This window comes from Pithys albifrons, chromosome 3, assembly GCF_047495875.1.
Source record: "Pithys albifrons albifrons isolate INPA30051 chromosome 3, PitAlb_v1, whole genome shotgun sequence".
Taxonomy (NCBI): Eukaryota; Metazoa; Chordata; class Aves; order Passeriformes; family Thamnophilidae; genus Pithys; species Pithys albifrons.
Genome location: NC_092460.1, coordinates 67,383,471 through 67,395,927, shown reverse-complemented (window position 1 = coordinate 67,395,927; position 12,457 = coordinate 67,383,471).

Below are 12,457 nucleotides of genomic sequence, written 5' to 3'. Positions count from 1 at the left end.
GGAGGGAGGCATGGGGAAAATAATGTCCTGGCTTCCTGCACTGAGACATTCTTCAGTCAGCCAGTGTGCAATAACTGTGGGTCCTTCCACCCACATACCACAGGTTTTCTTGAAACTTGAGGGCAATAGGACTGCCAAAACTTGTCTACAGGTTGGGGGGTGAAGGAAAGGGGCATCTGATGCTGTCCTCCCCTGTCACTACCCAGAACAATGGTGTCAATGCTACAGCAAATCTTATCCTGGGAAGGTAAGAGAAAGCTAATGCTAAACCATGGCTTTTCATTTGTCTTTCAATGCTCACATTCTGAATGCTAAACCATTGTGCTCCATGGAAAAATATGAAGAAAAGACATGTGGCCCTGCACAGGACACCTAATAGATGACCTTAGATTTTTAGGTTCCAGCTCATGTGGGCAGTTTGCAAGTTTTCAGTCTGTAGCCACTTGTATCTCAGAAGAGGCATATTTATGCTGCTATACAAAGTGCACTCATTCATTCCAACTCATAGCAGGCAGAACTAATTGATTGCTGTTGGCTTTCATCAACAGAGGGTAAAGGTGTTGGTGAGGTCTGTAATCTTTGACAAGAACTATGGCACTAGTGGGAGTGCAAGTTATTTATACCAAGTGTGATTCAGGAAAATATGTGAGTAAACATTTGTAAAGTGTCTACATGAGGAAAAAGGTGAACTCCAGTTTTTCAAAGTGACTTAGGAGCTGAGTTCCTCTGATTTCCAGTGAGACATTGGAACACCTTTGAGACTAAGACTTAGAGTTTGGCTGTTCTTATGCATATCTCATATACCTCATGCCTCAGTGATAGCATGTTGATCCAGACCTTCTCCACAGTAACCAGAGCAGCGCTTGTATATTTCATTGACAGGCTCTGCTGGGCAAGTTGCAATCTCCAATAGAACAGCTGTAAGACATAGTTCAGGAAAGAAAACTCTGGAGAGTTTCTCCTTTCTCAGCTCCTTCACAGTTCTGGGGAACCTCCAGAACAGGGCAAAGATCATTTCATCTTCAGAATGGTACGTTGACCTGGACCACCTCAGCACAGATAAACTGAGAGGATGGGTTTTGTCTCTCTTCCCTAGCTCTCTCCCCATGTGCTAATGTGCTAGCTTCCTTCCACATTTCTCCCCAGGGGATATTTCATGTGAGATTTACTTTCTCTCTTTAGTTATGTACTAAGGCTCCCTTTCCCTGAGGAATTTCTGAGGAAATTTGAAGTAACATTGGTGAATTCCCTTAATGCATTATTCTCTTGCACATGGAAATTTTTGGTGTTTCAAGCAAGTCAAGGTTTCTGAGGTTTGCTTGCTTCTGGTGATCTATTTCAGGTTTTGTCAGAGAACCTGATGTTTCCTTCTCTCTCTTACAATGGTGATGTGCATAGCTAATCTTCAGGGAAATACCTATCATACTTTTTCAGTTCCTTGTGCTGTTAAGTTTGGTCTCTCTGGAAGTCAACACCACAATCTGAGTCTTACTGTTAAGTTCATCCAGATTGCTAACATAACGCTGCTGCTCCTTTGCTGTGCCAATATCTTTCAAAACTTCCCCAAATACCTCCTTTCTGTTGTAGGCTGTCAGCAGTGAAGAAAATCTCTAAGTGCTTCTGTTCATATAAAGAGCTTGAAAGTCCATAAAATGTTGCTGTTGATTCTTTATGAGGTTGAAGTTTGGCTTTGAATGCCTGTGTATGCATGTGTCCCAGTTTAGCAGGTGGGACCAGTTAACACCGTGGGGGGATGATCAAAGCTGTGTATTCTACCCCCTCTATTCATTTCCCAAGGACAATGGACCATTAGCAGCAGCTGCTCAGGGAGTCATTAGCACTTTCACACCCAGCCAGGGAAGGGGGGGTGGGGGTGGGGGTGTGTGTGTGTGTGGCGTGGCTGCTAGTGGGTCATCAACGGTTCAACAATACCCCATGACTCCCAGAGTTAATCACCCATTGTGTGAGTCCCTGCCCTGGGGGAAGGACTGGGTGCTCCCTGAGGGTACATAAGTGGTGAGTAAGAAGACCTCAGAAACCTCTTGTCGGATCCAGAGGAGCAGCAGGACCTCGATAGGAGGAGACCACCACTCTTGACCAGATTACAGCCATCACCTGCACCAACAGAATTTTTCACTTCCTTTTGCTTTGGACTTGGAGGAACCACGCGGGTCTCAGCACAAGGACTAACAAACCCCTTTGGGTTTGTGCCCCAGGACCCTGGGTTATACTGCTGGGGTTTTGTGAGTTGAAAGCAATTTCCCTTTGTGTCAGTGTATTTATTGTAATATTATTATTAAATTTTAACCTCTGATTTATAATCTCTCTTGTGGTGAGTTCATTTCCCCTGCTGGTTCACCTTTAAACCAGCACAGCATGTCTCATGCTTACTGCAGGAAAAACCATCTGACAGTAAAAACAGTAATACATGAAAGGTGCAAAAACTCTTCAGTATCACATAACAGTGAAGCTTCAGCATAGAGGAAGGCAAAATACTCTGCAGAGTGGAAGCAAAATGCCTGTGGGTGCATTGCTGTGTTGTTTTTGAGAAGCAGAGTCAAGGCAAGAGTCCATTTGCAAAATGAACTCATATGGTGCAAACAGACCTTGCTTCACTGATGCCAACAAAAGCTGCATTCGTTTACACCACCTGAGAAAGACCAGGTAGATACTGGAGAAACTGTATACATGCCTTCTGAAGGGGGAGAACCTTGTCTTCTTGGGGCTTGGTTCATATCAAGAATTTTCCTAAATTCCACTCACATGAAATAAATAATTCAGAACTCATTATTTCTTTAATCAGACATAAAATCCCCTGTTTATTTAAAGCTTTGCAGAGATAATTGGAACTAATCATCATGTGTAATCCAAATAAAGGCATTCCTCCCTTAACAGTAGGAGATCTAAGCCAGTTGTTCTCCAACTGAACTCAGCTGGACTGAGATGGGTTTTGTGTACTTAGAGTGATTCTTATTCTGTCACTAAAGGGATAATAGAAGATACTCTGTTTTACAAGGCAATAATTGTATTTCTAAGGCAATGAAGTATTCTGAGTCATTAATTGTATTTGCACAGGAATGAACTGTGAGGAAGCCTGAGTCATTTATCTCAGCAAAAGGAGCGGATTATTCCTGCAGATGAGGCATTCTTTTTATTCTAAGGGAAGGAAAACAATAGCGTTTATATTATCAACAAAAACTGTATGCACTCCTTCCAAACATGCCCTACCCTCACCTGCATCTCTCTGGGCTTAACCTCTCTATATTTCCACCCTCTAACATAAACAAGGAATTTCCCCAGCAGCTCTCCCAGTTGCACAGCTGAGCATTTCTGCTTTAGCCAAATTTTGTACAGAATAAACATAATCTTTCTTTTCCCCTTGTGCTCATAGCTGTCTAAAGCCAAGCTGAACTGTCAGTTGCAGTGCTGAGTTACCAGAGCATTCTTGATACCCAGGAGAGCACTAATTTGTTCAGGACTAGAACTGACACTTAGGGGAGGCAAGGAGAAGCTTAGCTCAGATGGAGGCAACATTTGTATAAATAAATATGGGAAAATCCAGACTGATTTGTAGTTTCAGAGACACACAGAGAGAAAACCCTTTTTACTGAAGTAACAATAGAGTGAAAAATTCAAATGCCCATAGGGAAGGCTGTTCTCTTCACAAATACTGCCATTGTTTATGATGCTGCAGTATCATCTTGGAAGTGGTAGCATTTCAGTTGTTGACCTAGAAAAACAGAACATGTATTTCTTAAGGAGATAAAATACCTCAGAAGTAAAGGCAGAGATGTAGAGATTACAGGCAACTGCAAAACAAAAAGCTGACACAAACTTTCCATTGAAGAATTTATTTTGGTGAATTGAATAATCATACCATTACCTGCAACATCTGAAAATGGCTGTAAGTGCAGCCACCACTGTGGTTCAGATAATGCAAGGGTAACAAGGATAGTGGAGAAAGCAATGCTTTCTTCCATCCTTGGCAAAAAATTGCTCTGTGAAGATAATTTCTTTCTTTCAAATGGGCATAATGTGAATCAAATTGTCCTACTGATTAGTTACTGGAGATCAATTTCTCTTAATTATTGGTAACCAGTTGCAGTGAAATGTAAAATGCTTGCAGAGGTAAAACATTGAGTACATGTCTTCATGCTTGTGACATGAACTGAACATTAATTTCATGTCAGTATAGCCTCAGTCATTCTTGCTTTGTCATTCCCTTTCTAGGACAATTACATACAGTAAAGGGAAGATAAATTGGAGGTAAGATGAAAGGCAGATGGAATGGTTATTACAAATGCATTCTACATCTGGGACAGTAGAGCTATAGAAATTGTAATGCCAGTAGGCACTATTTTACAGCTATAAAAAGCTGCTGTGGGTGTTTGGGTTTTTTAAGGAGCCGGCATGCATTTTCCAAAATTATAAAACTATACCATCAAATTTCAGAGGCTCTGATGTAATACATTTATTTATTCTTCAAAAGTTTTATGTTTTTGTCCTAGGTTTCAGTTTGCTTGCATGTGCTGAGAAGGGGGTGGAGCCTAGAGCAATGTGGGAGACCCTGTGGAACTGAGTTGAGCTGGTGAGCACCTTTTGTGTGTAAATCATCCTTGCTTTTGTAGGGGCTTGAGAGGCAAGAGGAGAGGAGTGGCTTATTTGGAGTTTAAGCCCCAGCGGTTTTTAAACAACCACAATTTTAAAGTGACAAAAACACCTACCCAAACTCTCTAGGACTGTACTCAGTTGAACAACTTTCACACTGAGTTTGTCAACTGGATTCCCTTTACATTCAATGAAGTGAAAGAGCAGTATTACGTATCTCATTCTAAAGCACACAGGTAAAATAAGGCAAATAACTCATTTCTTCCCACTGACTATAAAGTGGATCTGAAGCACAGGTCAGGCACAAAATGTTATAGTGAATGGGGTAACATCAGCCTAGCATCCAGTCACTAGTGGGGTTCTGTGGGGCTCATTCCTCAGCCCTGCATTCTTCAACATCTTCATTAATGACTAAGACACAGGACTTGAAGGAATACTAAATACGTTTGCCAAGGACATTAAATTGGGAGGAGCTGTTGACTCTCTTGAGGGCAGAGAGGCTCCACAGAGACCTTGACAAATCAGAGAGTTGGGCAATTACCAATTATAAGAAGTTTAACAAGGGCAAGATCCAGATTATGCATCTGAGATGGGGCAACCCCGGATGTTCATACAGTCTGGAGAATGAGATGCTGGCAAGCAGTGCCGTGAAAAGGGCCCTGAGGGTCCTGGTCAATGGCAGGTTGAATATGAGTCAGCAGTGCCCTGGCAGCCAGAAGGGCCAACTGCATCCTGGGGGGCATCAGGCACGGCATTGACAGCTGGTTGAGGGAGAGGATTGTCCCACTCTACTCTGCACTGGTATGGTTTAACCTTGAATATTCAGTACAGGTTTTGGTGCTACAATATAAAAAAGACTTTAAGCTATTAGAGAGTATCTCAAAGGAGGGCCACGAGGATGGTGGAGGGTCTGGAAGGGAAGCCGTATGAGGACCAGCTGAGGTCAGTTGGTTTATTCAGCCTGGAGAAGAGGAGACTGAGGGGAGACCTCATTGTGGCCTTCAACATCCTCCCAAGGGGAAGCAGAGGGGCAAGGACTGATCTACTCACTCTCATGACCAGTGTCAGAACTCAAGAAAATGGCATGAGGCTGAGTAAGGGGAGGTTTAGTTTGGATATCAGGAAAAAGTTCTTCACTCAGAGCATAGCTGAGCACTGGAACAGGCTCTCCAGGGAAGTGGTCGCAGCACCAAGCCTGTCTGAGCTCAAGAGGCATTTGGGCAATACTTTTAGGCACATCATGTGATTCTTGATACGTCCTGCACAGGGCGAGGAGTTGGACTCAAGTGATCCTGATGGGTCTCTTCCAACTCAGCATATTCTCTGATTCCATGCCTACATCAGACATCACATGGAGCAGTAGAAGCATCTCTGTAGTGCAAAGCCATGTGTGCAAAGGACCTGACATCTGCAGATGAGGCTATTTTTTGACTAAGTCTAGTCTGCTCCTGTGAACTGAATGCCCATCGATAGTTGGAGGGCATTTGATGGTCCTCTGGACATAATTTCCAGGCTTGATTTCATCCTAAAGGAATTCAGTGTGCACTCTCTGAGAGGGCTCTACAACACAAACTAAATGTGAAAAATGGTGGTAATGAGGAGAAGTACTATGGAAGTACTATCCAGATCCAGCTTGAAACAGTGATGTAGTTGCACCCTCAAGTACTTCCTAGTTATTCCAGCTGTCAGCAAAGCTGATATTTACAATTACATAATATTTACATGAGTTTTATCCTTCTTGTCTCTAACATGTATAAAATATCTTAATAGCCTCTTCATATATAGCAGAGATCAACCAGCAAAGCAGTCTCCCTGTACAAATTCAAGTTCAGGACCAAGAACTTGTAGTTTTTTCTGAAAAGCAGAACCTGACAATATCCTCTAAAAGGCAAGTGTCCTTGCAATATTTTTGTTTGGAGCCATGAAGAAGGCAAGACTTTCTCAAGAACTTTGCATCACCTTCTCCCCTTTGCTTCATAGAGATTAACAGGCAATCAGCCTGAACACCCTGATCCCAGCAATGTAAAAGGGAATAGAAGCAAAGTGTGCCTCTATAAAGGCAAGTGTACCTTGCACATGTAGTGGATTACTTAAAGCTCAGATTTTCATAGGCAACTTGTACTATTGCACATACATCTGGTGGGCTCAAGGGACCTGAAAGCAAAAAGAAAGGTTTCCCAATTAGGCACTCATGTTCTGAAATATCAGAAAGACTAGCCAGTGCTACATTCAGAGGAAAGAGAGTTCATTAACAGTTCAGATCCTATGTAAATTTTGGGATGTATGGCTCCTTTTATGCTGAGCACTAGTGCCATTTTCCATATATTTACATCGCCAATTTAACACAATAGCAGAACTGTCTATGGCATACAGTGGAAGTGCACAATGCCCAGGTGGCTGTGCTCTTTTCATTTTCATAGGAATGAGCAGCGAGTAAGCCACAAAGTCTGTTCCTGTCATTATATACTGCCTATGTTACACATGTAAGTATGGGGTATACCATCACCCAGCAACATCCTGGCACACAACTACTGCCTGATTATTACCACTTCTTTATAGGAAGCCTTTCTATAAGCCCAATATACTTTGCTCATGCTGTTGCAAAGCTGATCCTTAAGGTGATCAGAAATAGTCAGCACGGATTCACCAAAGGTAAATGACGTTTGACCTGCCTGAAGCCCTCTACAATGAAACAACTACCTGGATAGATGAGGGGACAGCAGTGGATATTGTTTACCTAGACTTCAGCAAGGCTTTTGACACTGTCTCTCAAAATATTCTTAAAGGCAAACTTGGAAAAGCGTGGACTGGATGAGTGGGCAGTGAGGTGGATTCAGAATTGACTGAACAGCAGATCCCAGAGGGTCATAATCAGTGGCACAGAGTCTAGTTGGAGGCCTGTTACTATTGATGTCCCCAAAGGTTCGCTGCTGAGCCCAGTATTGTTTAACTTATTCATCAATGACTTGGATTAAGGGCTAAGTGCTTCCTGAGAAAGTTCACTGACAACACAAACCTAGAAGGAATGGCCAATATCCCAGACTGCTGTGCAGCCCTTCAGAAGGACCTCAATAACTCCAGATGCACAGTGTGCAGGGATGAAGTGCAGGTGATACTCCTACCTGCTGAGGTGATGCCTTTTAAACCTCTCTTCCTTTAAATGGCAGTCCTGAGGGTAGTACAAGAGGTGCTTCAGGTGTGCAGAGCATAAGGACTCCCTGTTCCTTCAACAGGAGTAAGACTTGTGAAGAGTATGTGGGAAACTCAGCAAATTTTCTTTCCTTCAGGGCCTCCCTCTGCTTGCAGTTTTGTTTCAGTGTCAAGGTACTCCTCAGCTTCCTTTACCACTCTCTGGAAAAGTGCTGAGCACCTGCTATTTCCATTAACTTCAGAGGGAGCTGCAGATATTCAACACTTCTCAGTGGTGACTCATGGAAACCCATGGGCACCAAGGGAACTTAGCACCTCACAACTGTATTGTTGGGGGTCAAGCTCTCAGAGAGACTCTGGGAAGTCCATGACAAGCTGTAGGACATATGTACTTCTGTTAAAGAAACTAAAATTGGGTTTTTCCAAGTAATACATATGCAACCAAAGCTCCAGGGATGTTGAAGTACTGAGGAGCCTGTAGTACTTTCTTGAAATTCACACCATTCTGTTGATGTATAAAAGATCTTCTGCGTATGAATTTTAAGAGACTTCACTGTGCTCTTCAGAAGGAGAAAATACACAATACCATAAGCAAACATATAAATCAGTTAGAGAACCTAGAGATTAAAGATTAGGTTCATAAAGCCTTATTCCCCATATATGCAAAGTGCCAAAAGTTGCTCTTAATGACTTTGGAAAAGGTATGTGCTTTTTCTATAGTCCTAACTCTCTTTTGCCTTGTTAGCAAATGGTTTCATTCTACACTTGAAAAACTCACATGCCAAAAAAGAAGAGAAAAAAATGTGAGTGGAATTTACAAAAAAAAAAAAAGTCATTCATGGTTCAAGTGCTCAGCCTAGGCTATATTTATTCAGTTGACATTTTTTCCAGAAAGACCAATGCATAAATTAATGCACACATAGGCAAGTCTGAATTATATCCAGGTCATTTATAATATGCAAGGTTTTATGTGACTTCTTACTCTCTTGATCAATAAAACAATAAGTAGTTATGCAGCAGCCAGAGTAGTCAGTGATTCATCTACTTCCACAGGATGCCAAGACGCTTCTTAAGGAAATATATTCACCAATCTACAATGAAAGCTTTTTGTACTTTCTGTGGTACTTCAAGGTTTAATAGAATTTCCAAACAGAAAAGATGAATGAGATGCAGTAGCGAGTACCACAAAGGCCAGGTTTGACCCAAAGGTGACCGCATGCAACTCAATTTCTCTGAAGATTCACAGCAAATGTGCTTTGCTCACATTGTGGTAAATACAATCCAATGCCTCTTGGCCAGCAGATCGTTCCTCCTGCACAGACTCTTTGATTCTGCTCCTTTGGCTGATTCTGTTAATATCATAGGAACTGTAAAATAAAAGCTTGCAAATTTACTCTGATGTGTTCAATAAAATGTGTTCTGTGTGATCACCTTCCTTTCTCAGAGACATGAAGTTTCCCATTGTGTGGTTTTAGTGTGTGATGAAAAAAATCCTGAAAAGAGGAGAATGGGAAATTACTATTTGCTTCTCCCCACAATCAAAACCCAAACGGTCTTCAATGAACTATCCAGACAGAACAAGACTTAAACCAAATAAAACTCCTCACACAATTGTGCAATGTGCTGACACAAGGATGTCACAGCAATTAAATAAATACATAGGTTAAAAATAGGGTGTCTTGGGTTGAGCTGGAAAAATGCCAGCTGCCCAGTACAGAGTCAAAGCTTCCCTTCCCCCACCGAGAAAAGGGAGAAGGAAAAGACGCCAAGATTTAAACTTAAACTATTTATATATATATTTATACAGAAAGGCAAAAAATAAAACTACATACCTACACAAGTTATAAATAACAAAAAATAACTTCCCGCTCCCCATTGAACACAAATCTCACCATTCTAGCTACAAATTACCCAAGAAAACTCAATCTCCTGAGGGATAGACCCAAGCAGAGAGAAGACTAAGACTAAATATTTTACTTTCCTAAGATACCATAGCAGCAAGCAATGGTAGGGCCTGGTCCAGGAAAACAACACAATGAAGAACTGAGAGAACTCCTCCTATCTACTGTATTTATGTCTCAGTTTGTGTCATCTGGTATGAAATATTTCTTTGGTTGCTTAAGTCAGGTGACACCTGTCTCTCCTAATCCACGTAAGATTATGTGCTAGACTGAGGCCTACTAAACTGAGGCCTACCAAACTGAGGCCTACCAAAAGACCTAACTAAAACTACCACATAGGGTTAGAACAAATCCATGCAAGTCTGTTCACAGCTACTCAAGGATGACAGTCCAGACGGACATTCAAGGTCAGGTTGAACACGGCCTTGTGCAATCTGGTCTAGTGGAAGGTGCCACTTCCTAATAGCAAGGGGTTGGACTAGATGACTTTTAAAGGTCCTTTCCAACCCCAACCATTCTATGGTTCTATGAAATATGCAGAAAAAGATGTTCCTCAAATATTGCCTGGAACTGCAGAGGTTTGATTTCTTATAATGCCATGAAGTATCCTTTGCTGGTCTTTGCCAGGTTAGGTGTTCAACTGCAGCAGTTCTCCTACTCTTTAGCAACAAATGCAGGACAGAGGTAGAGGAATTGTCATGGCTTAACATAATGACTTTTCTATAGTTTATAGCAGCAGTGTCATAACTGATACCAGTCAGACACTGAAATCTCAATAATTCAATAGGAGTTCATTTCAGATCATGGAAAACAATAAAATTTGCTCTGCATAGATACCCAAATAAGTCCTAGTAGATAGTGTGAACTTTTGGACAGTGATTAATCACAGCTCTTGGCTGTGGCTGAGGAACTGAGAAAAGGAGGTACTGAAGAAATTTGCTGTCATTAGCATTATACCAAACAAAATCTGAATTGTGTGTATTTAGGGAGACTGAGGGCTGAGAATGGATCACTGTAAAGATACTACTTTCTCATGGTAAAGACCAAGAAAAACAAACAGATTGCTGCCCATGGTAGTCTGGAGTCAGAAGGGTCTCTACCCATTTACTGTCCTGAGCGCCTATGAAGGCAGTGCTCATTTGTACTGATGTGGCTTGTCCAAGACCACAAAGGTACTCGGGTATGTGAGCTGGAGACGAGGGGTTCCTGGCCACCATCCTGCATGCAGGACAGGATAGATTTCCAGTCTCCTGTTAGCTTGCATTCTTTTAGAAGTGTGCATTCCTAGAGGAATGAACCCAGACTCAGGGACTCCTCAATATTTTTGGACTCCAACTATTTCCAAATGGACTTGGAAAACAAACCAGTCTTTGGGTGATAAATCAAAGATTAACTTGAGTAAGAAAACAAAAAAAAATCTCCTCCAGTCATACATGCAAACAGTAACTTATCACACATTAAACTCTACATGTCAGAAAGTAGCTGTCACAACCCAAGCATGCTGCAGCTCCCTTGGAGAGCTGAGTGATGAATCTGTATCTTTTGCAAGAGATGAAGCATTATCATGCCCTAGAGACTGACTGGCTCTGCACTCATGAAAGTCAAATAAGGAGCCACTGACCCTGGAAAAAGCCTTGTACTGGTCATTAACAACCAGCCAGTAACATACCTGTAAGACTTGTTTAATGCTTACAGATAAATTCTAATATATATTGCTAGCAAAGCCTCTGAAAGGGATCCAGACCTTGAATGGACTGTTTCCTGTAGAGACAGTCTGACTGGGATTTTCATTCAGAGGTCTTTGAGGTTATTCCAATACGTCTGACAGTGCTATACACACTAGAGCTTCATTCTTCCTTCTCCTACACCATGTATATCAGAAATAACTTCCAAACACAAAGAATTCTCACCAAGAAAATGTTGAGAAGTTGGTATGGAAAAATGTATTTTGTCAAAATATTTTTTTCTTTCAGTTTTCACTTGTTTCATATTATTTTTAATGGAAAATTCATTTGTTTAAAAATGTTTTTGCTTTTCATGCTTATGGTGAAATATTTTGAAGTTAGAATTATGTCTATAAGCAAAAAAAATTAAAGAAAAATCTGTTTAAAAAAATGAGCAATGTTCAGGGTTCTTCTTTAAACTTTTGGCAAGGAATGTTGAAGTTGATGAATTATTATTTTCTTGTTTTTCACCTGACTTCTCAAATTCTCTCACTGAGTCTGCAAGCTTGTTGAAATAAAAAAACAATTTTAATGGTATTACATAAATAACACTGCAGTTTTCCTGCATATTTTTCGATATGCATATGACTTGTCTTTTACTTCACAACATCATAGCAGTCCCCATTGTCCTCACTAGTGATTTTGCAGTTTCACAGAGGATGGAGGAGGCAAATGGGCTCATGGCATTAGAGTTTGTTGGCTTTCAAGGCAAGCAGTATTTTTCTTCTTTCTTTTTCTCTTTCTTTCTTTTCTTTTCTTTCTTTCTTTCTTTCTTTCTTTCTTTCTTTCTTTCTTTCTTTCTTTCTTTCTTTCTTTCTTTCTTTCTTTCTTTCTTTCTCTTCCTTTCTTTCTCTTCTTTTCTTTTCTTTTCTTTTCTTTTCTTTTCTTTTCTTTTCTTTTCTTTTCTTTTCTTTTCTTTTCTTTTCTTTTCTTTTCTTTTCTTTTCTTTTCTTTTCTTTTCTTTTCTTTTCTTTTCTTCTTTTCTTTCTTTCATGGAGAATAAACCAAAACTGACAGTTTAACCATTTAAACAATTGTGAGATCCTCTGAACGAATCTTTACATGATCCCAGTG